We start from the raw sequence: 8,421 nt of genomic DNA, 5'->3' as shown, positions 1-8,421 counted from the left end.
TTCCACACAATAGCATGCCTGTGCCAAAGTAAACTTCCCAAAGTTTTCCCAGCTTGACTAGTGGCCATTTCTAGTAGTGTGTGTGTGTGTTTATATTTATATATAAAAACATGTATTCCACTAAAGGCTGTAGGAGCAGGTCAGAATCATAATTATAGGCATGGTCAATATTTTAGAAGTGATATCTAAATACAGAAGGAAGGGGCGCCTGGGTGGCTCAGTCGGGTAAGTGTCTGCCTTCCACTCGGGTCATGATCCCGGGGTCCTGGGATCGACTACCCCTGCTTAGCGGGGAGCCTGCTTCTCCCTCTCCAGCTCCCCCATGTTTGTGTTCCCTCTCTTGCTATCTCTCTCTGTCAAATAAATAAATAAAATCTTAAAAAAATAAAGTCTTTAAAAATAAATAAATTCAGAAGGAAGAAGATCAGTATGTTTCTGAATAAACAATAATAATGCAAGAACTTAAATATACTATATATCATCTTATGCAATATTTTAATTATAATGTAATATTAATATTTGTATTTTACAGAGGAGTTCAACAAAATTATAAGATATGCTTACTTTATTTCAAATAAGTGGTTAAGCAGAAACACAAACTCAATTCTGACTTAAATTCCTGTCTCTAAAGGTATTCTAGACACACACACACACCACATTTTGTAAATCAGGAAACTGAAGCAAAAACCTGTGAAATGACTATGCAAAAAAAACCCCACAGCTCTATTTGAAATCCTGGGATTGGAGAATAATGCCATCTGAGCTATCAACTTATGAATTTAAAAAAAAATCATCTAAAATGCATCATTTAGATGGTGTAAAAAAAGCACTTCCAATTTATCAAGTGCTCTTAGACCTAGAGGAAAACATTGAATTATCTCAATATTATATTACTTTAATTCTTCAAAATGAAATAACAAAATTTGGGGTAAAATATTCAGCATTTTCTTATATGAGAGTCAAATCAAAAGTAGGAGTGACTTGATTTGAAGATAGCTTTTCATAGTTTCATTTTTTTCTGTTTATTTTTATTAGTTCTGTTACAGTATCATGCTGCTGTTAATTTAAAAGAGAGGGTATATAATAAGTAAGCTTTTTGATAACTATTTTGGAATATGGCTTTCCTCCCACGTAAGAAGTCTGAGAATATTTATCTGCCATACATCATTTTTAAAATGAACTAAGAATAGAAAAGTTTATGAAGAGAATATATTGGTTAGTTGAGAGCAAGTAGGAAGAAGTATTCTGTAGCACATGCAGTTCATTTTGACTCATCTTTGTGACAAGCAAAAAGATTTGTTGAATAGTGCCATGAAAATAGAAGAGCATAAAATCAGTGACACTCTATTCTTGTATTGGGGAATTTGATATTCTATGTACTCAGTGTATAACTCAATGTTGTCCCAAATTTTGTGATGATGCCTCCAAATTCTCTCTTAGTTAAGAGTTTTATGTCTTTGGGCTATTTTTCACTTTTCCAATTTGGTTTAGAATATTTCTGATTTTACCTGTTTCAATCCAAAGCTAGGGAAAACTTGACAGGTTTTGCTGACTTTTACTTTGCATTTGGGGATTCGGTTCAACAATAGTCTCAAGCAAAATGTAAGAATTGCAAATCTATCCAAACTGAAACAATAGCATAATAGTTCACAAGCACCAAATAACTCTGGGACAGAAAAATGATGAATTTTGCCCATCCTTGGACAGAGTGAAAAACTGACAAGTAAACATAGGGAAAAAAGGAATGCTTCTAGGCTTTCTATGACAGCAAGATTTAAAATCATATAACAAATGGCTATGCTAATGATTACACTGTTACTCTGTAGTGACACATATTTTAGAAATGTCCATAAATGGAGTGTAAGCATAATTGTTTATCCTTTTCTGTGTTACTTAACTATAATAAACCTTGGGTTCTTAAACCTCTCAGATTAAAATATATTTTCTCGGTGATCCAAAGTATGACATAAAACCTGTTAATTGCTGTTGTTGAGAATTTAGAAATTATGACTTGTAGAATTTTATGTGATATCGCAGAGTATGTAACTAGATAAAATGTTATCAGTTTATCTAGATATTAGTTGCTGAATTGTATAGTCTAAAAAAAGTACAACTATGCTTAGAATAAATACACATAGTATTACTCTGTACTTAAAGTAAATGTGAAGTATGACTTTCACCTTGGGTTGAGGACATGGTTACAAAATCTCTAATATTTTATTCAAAATAATGTATAAATGCATTGTCTGGAGAAGAGGAAACAAAGTTTTAGAATTTCAACAATTCAATATACGCTAGGAGAGATTATTTTTTTAGATTTGGCCTGCAGTAATGACAAAGAGTTTTCTCATCCTTTTCTATATATTTGTGTGATACATAAACTGGGGTTATTTTTATTTTATTTTATTTTAAGCAATATGTTTAATTGGATGATTTCCACAAACTATACACGAAGATTCTAACCATCACAATTCAGTGAAGTACAAAACATTAAGTTACAGGCTGTGGGAAGAGAAGGCAGCACGTATGGTGGCACCTTCCAATCCTTGGTCTAGGGGTGGGGGTGGGGGAAGGTTTTGTTTTAAACTGAGCCCCTCATTTCAATGTACAAAAGAATTACTCTGATCGGTATTAAATTGTATTGAAAACAAAATGGACTAAAAAGCAACTACTACTCTATGTTGGGGTGGAAATGGGAGGAAAGAATGAGTCCTTCAAAGCAGGAGGGGAGACAGTTGGGGGAAGGTTCTGTGGCTGTGACCCCAGGTGGTCACTCACGCTGCTCCATTTTTACTTTCCGTGGTCTCTGGAAGGTCCGATTTTTCTTCTCTTTCTTCCCCTTTGTATTTGCTTGGAAGTTTCGCCAGCTGTCCACACGACCATCCTGACTTTCCTCAAAGTTTTTCCGCCACTCCCTTTCTCCTTTGGCTTTTTCTTGAGCTTCAATCTCTTCTTTGTCGCTTCCTTTCATGCATCTCTTTGGCTTCTCTCTCTTTACTTTTAATTTCCAGCTCGGCAAAGAGTTTTATGGTCTGTTTATATCCTGCTTCTTGAACAGCTCAGGGTCATCCTCCTCCAACATTTGTAGGTTTTCCTTCTTTTTTTTAATTGCTTTTTTCTCTCTTTCACAGTGTGTTCCACGTATTCTTTTCCTGCCTGAATTACATCCAGGACCCTCTTCTTTTGTTCCTGATCCAGTAGCAACTCGTAAGCTTTGTCCACAGCTTCAAAAGCCTTTTGTGCTCTGGCAGCATCATCTTGCTTTTTTGTCAGGGTGCACCAGTGTGGATAAACTGTCGAAACCTCTTTTTTATTTCTTCATCTGTCACTTGCGGATCTATCTGAAGAACCTCAAATGGGTTCAAATTGAAGTAGGAAGAACCAGGACGGGTCAATCTTTCAATCTGACTTTTGGATGCTAGAACTCAATCTCTCTTCTCTATTTGTTTCACCTCACTGTAGAAGGTCATAAATGCTTCCTCGGTGCTCCCCCCCAGCCGAAGCCCGGCTCTCTCCTGGAGCCGCCATTTCCCGTGAAATGGGGTTATTTTTAAATAGTATAATCCTAACAGAGAACTGTGTGCCTCTGTTTTAAAGGATAAGCAGTTTAAATACAGCAGAATTATTTTGGGCTCATGAAGTCCCTCATGGATTGTGAGTGTAGAAAGTTCAAGTGTAATACTGAAATTGTAATTATTGCTTGGTAAGAATATTATGTGACTGCTAGAAGGGTTCTACTGAAAATTTTTTCAACCTATTTCCATCAAATGGAAATGGACATATGAGAACCTGAACATCCTGAAGGGATTGGACACTGCAAGTGATTAGCATCAAGCCAAATTTTATGTGTCCTTGAAAGCAGTGTTTCTTAAACATTTGTGCCAGCTTACCTATACTTATTAAGATGCTTATTCAGACTCAGTAGATCTGGAATAGGATCTGATATTATGTATTTCTAATGAACACCCAGATGATATTGAGGCTGCTGGTCTTACACCATATTTTGAGTAACAAGTTTCTAAAGGATTTACCCAGCATAAATTGACTTTAGATTTTTCCTAGTCCCCATAAAATTAACTGTATGTCTAGTTACAGTTGATCTGGAATTCAGAGATTCAAATCATGAAAAAAATATCCAAAAGCTGTATACCTTATTTATAATAAAATGGAGAAAAATTTGATTTTTCCTCAAGAACTCAAGATACATATCCTTCTAATAAAATTGAAGAGATTAATCATTTTATGTTGAAACAATCTATGTAAGATCATTCTTATCTGCAATAAATCCACTTGTAGAAATTCTACTTTATATATAAATGTACTTATATTAGAATAAACCATCTATATAAATCTATAGGACATATCTATCATATATATAAATATATACATAATATATATGAGAATAAACTTCCCATTTCTTTCATATATCACTAAAGCCAAAAGTTTGAATGTGTCCAAAGATCGATAATTAAATTGCTTTAGTTTTCCCATTATTTTGAGAACATTTGAATTTTAACTCCTAAACTGATTTACTCAAGTGTTTAAACTAAATGCCCAGTATAAAGAATTTTGTGCCCATTTCCAGACAGAAAAATTATTTATGTTAGTGTTCATTGTCCTATACAAGCTTTCAACAATATATCATGAGGCATACAAAAAAGCAAGAAGAAAAATATGCTTTCAAAGATAAAGCAATCATAAGAATCAGTCTTAGATGAGGCTTTTAAAATATAGTAATTAATATCTTAAAGGTAACTAATGTATAGGTTGACAACAAGCAAAAATGCATATATCCAGTGTAATAGCCAGTTATAATTGTAATTGCAAGAAGTGTGATGTATGTGTAATTGGATTACCAGAAGGGAGAAAAAGAGTGAAAGGAAAAGAAGAAATATATAAAGTAATAATGACTGATCCTTCTCCAAACTTAATGACAGACATTAAGTCATAAATGCAGGAAGGTCAAGGAACACTGAACATGATAAATTATAAAAAAAAACCCTATACCTAGGCAAATCGTATTCAACTGCGGTAAATCAAAGACAAAGAGAAATTCTTGAAAGAAACTAGAGAAGGGAAACAAGCAAACAAACAACAACCACAAAGCTTACTATAGAGGAAGAAGGATAGGAATTTTATCACACTTGTCAGATACCATACAAGCATAAAATGTTTGAGATGGTGAGGGAATACAATAGCCATCAACAACAATAACTTTGCATCCTATATCCAACATAACTGTTCTTTAAAAGTAAAGGAGAAATAAAGACTGTCAGAAAAACAAAAATTGAAGGAATTTGCTGAGTATTGATCTACCTTGCAAGAAATGTTCCCTCCTCAGAGGGAAGAAAAATGATGAGGTCAGAAACTCAGATATACAGAAAAAAAGAAGTGTTTAAAAAGGAATAAATGAAAGTAAAAGCAAATCTTTTATTTTTCTTATTTTTAATTGCCCTAACAGATAAAAGTCTGTTCAAAATAATAATAGTAATAATATATTGGATGATAGATGATGGATAAGTGAAATGAATGACAATATTATAAAGACAGAGGGAGGAATTGAGAATGCTCTGCTACGAGGTACAGTTACTACCCATGATATAATAGTGCTATTTGAAATAATGTTACTTGAACGTGGACTTAGATTAGTCTGTAAATGTATATTGAAAACTTGAGGGCAATCCCTAAGAAATGTTTAAATATGGGGCTCCTGGGTAACTCAGTCACTTAAGCGTCTGCCTTTGGCTCAGGTCATGATCCCAGGGCCCTGGGATGGAAACCAGCATCCAGGTCCCTGCTCAGTGGGGAGCCTGCTTCCCCCTTTCCCTCTACCCCTCCCCCCACCTGTTCATGCTCTCTCTTGCCTGCTCCCTCTCTCTCTCAAATAAATAAATAAAATCTAAAAAAAAATAAAAATGAATCTCATTGAATTAAAAGTTAACAATGATGCTGATGGACTGCCAAGAAAAAAATTATTTTAGTAATTTGAAAACAGTGTTTCAGCTAGATACTTTAAGCCTGAAGAGGAACAGCCTACTCCTGGGGGTGTTACATCCATAAAACAATAATGAGGTCCTATAAAAAGAAATACTCGGAAACAAGAAATATATCTTGGTTGTTAAAAATATAATAGCACCAACAAAAAACTTAGTAGGGGTGCCTGGGTGGCTCAGTCGTTAAGCGTCTCCCTTCGGCTCAGGTCATGATCCCAGGGTCCTGGGATCAAGCCCCGCATCAGGCTCCCTGCTCTGCGGGAAGCCTGCTTCTTCCTCTCCGGCTCCCCCTGCTTGTGTTCCCTCTCTCACTGTGTCTCTCTCTGTCAAATAAATAAATAAAATCTTTAAAAAAAAAAAAAAACTTAGTAGAAATAAGGAAAAAATTATGGAATTCCCTCTGAACTAGAAAAGTAAAAAAGAAAAGGAAAATAAGAGGCACAAATAAAATATTTGAGGAACCGTCTAAGTGATTTCAACATTGACTTAGCCCTATACTGCCTCTTTGAATTCATTTTCCACTACTCATGCCCTTTCCCACTGCCTAATCTTATTTCAGTTTCGCAGTTCTGCCAGGAATTTTCCAGTCCTGACGATTTTGTGCTGGACATTGCTTCCCTGAGTATAGAGCAATAACCCTGGGATCATTGCACTCTTGTATTTCTTTCTTCACTGAAGTATAATCTCAAATATTTAATTCAAACTAAGCTAATATAGCTCTCCTTCTCTTCTTCCAGTAATGATTTGTGATGTTAGTTTATTTTATGTTTACCATAGCACTGCTCAGTTTCTGAAATAATTCTGCTATTATGTAAGTTTGAGGTTAGTCTTGTGCACAGCTTTAGTACCATAGCTAGAAGAGTTCTTGGAATATAATAATTCAAAAAAAAAAGTGGGAGAGAAAGTGAGGAGGAGGATAGAAAAAGAAGAAGGAGGAAGAGAAGGAGAAGGAGGGGAGGAGGATAAGGTGGAGAAGAGAAAAGGAGGAGAAGAAAAACAAGAACAAGGAAGAAGAGGAAGAGCAGGAGGAGGAGGGGGAAAGGAAGGAGGAGGAGGGAAGGAGGAAGAGAAAAAATGAAGGAAGGGAGAATGGAAGGAAAGGAAAGAAGCAAGGAAGCAAGTAAGGATGGAAGAGGGGGGGAAGAAAGGAAGCTGAAAAATTAAATGAAGATACATAATATATTGTATTTATAAGTTATTTTGAAAAAAATCCACTTCCCTATTATATTCCTTTTTTTTTAAGATTTTATTTATTTATTTGACAGAGAGATAGCGAGAGAGGGAACACAAGCTGGGGGAGTGGGAGAGGGAGAAGCAGGCTTCCTGCCGAGCAGGGAGCCCGATGTGGGACTCGATCCCAGGACTCTGGGATCATGACCTGAGCCGAAGGCAGACGCTTAACGACTGAGCCACCCAGGCGCCCTCCCTATTATATTCTGATTCTACCATGTGTAAAAGGTGTAATTCAGATTATATCTTTATCATCTAATTAAATCAAATTTGTCAACTATGTATAGTCTTTTGGGAGCAATAATTAATTCATTTAACAAGCATGTTCCTAAGATTTTATACACATTCACATATTTATTAATAGCAGTTTAAATAAGATAAATCTTATAGATTACCTAAAAAAATCTGAATGACTTTGACTTGATATCAATTAGTACATTAGTTTATGTTAATTTCTTAATTTAAATGTGGAAAAGGAAACATAATTTATATTAAAGTATTCTTTAATTGAAAAACTAAACTGTAATCATCATTCCCTTCCAAAGTTGATTGCAATTAATTGGGAAATTTTGTTACATCTATTTTTATGTGATATTTACAAATCAGTACTCATCTGCAAGAGATCATCGTCCTTAGTGAAACCAAAAGCTGGTCTTCAGCCTCCTGAATACAGCATACTCAGAAGAATATAATGAATTAAAGAGGGCATGTACTGAATGGAGCACTGGGTGTTATACGCAAACAATGAATCATGGAGCACTACATCAAAAACTAATGGTGTAATGTATGGTAATTAACATAACATAATAAAAATATAAATAAAATAAAATAAAAATAATTTTTTGAAGGAGAAAAAAAAGAAGAATATAATGTGACAAGACATACCTTTGTAATTGTAATAAACCTCAATGAATTTTGGTATTGTGTTGTTATGTTGTAAAAACATATAACTAGAACAGATTTTGATAAGTCCATATAAATTTCTCATTACACAGTTAAGCCTAGAGGATTTTGTTTTTTTTCTGCCTCATTACATATAGATTTGAAGTTAGAAGAAGTATAAGCAAAATTAGATAAATGATAGATTTGAGAGATAAAAAGAATTAGATACATAGGTAGAGAGGTAGGTAAGCAGATAGATGATGATAGATAGATGATAGATAGATAGATAGATAGATAGATAGATAGATAGATAGAT

At 34.5% G+C, this 8,421-nt stretch overlaps 1 pseudogene; it reads right to left on the bottom strand.

Annotated features, from left to right (window-relative positions):
• Window positions 1-2,646: 2,646 nt before the first annotated feature.
• Window positions 2,647-3,528, bottom strand: LOC118014770 (annotated as a pseudogene).
• Window positions 3,529-8,421: the final 4,893 nt, after the last annotated feature.

This window comes from Mirounga leonina, unplaced genomic scaffold, assembly GCF_011800145.1.
Source record: "Mirounga leonina isolate KUSES-001 unplaced genomic scaffold, KU_Mleo_1.0 Mir_165, whole genome shotgun sequence".
Classification (NCBI taxonomy): Eukaryota; Metazoa; Chordata; class Mammalia; order Carnivora; family Phocidae; genus Mirounga; species Mirounga leonina.
Note: the sequence above shows the minus strand (reverse complement) of the source record. Positions and strands in the feature narration are given on the sequence as shown.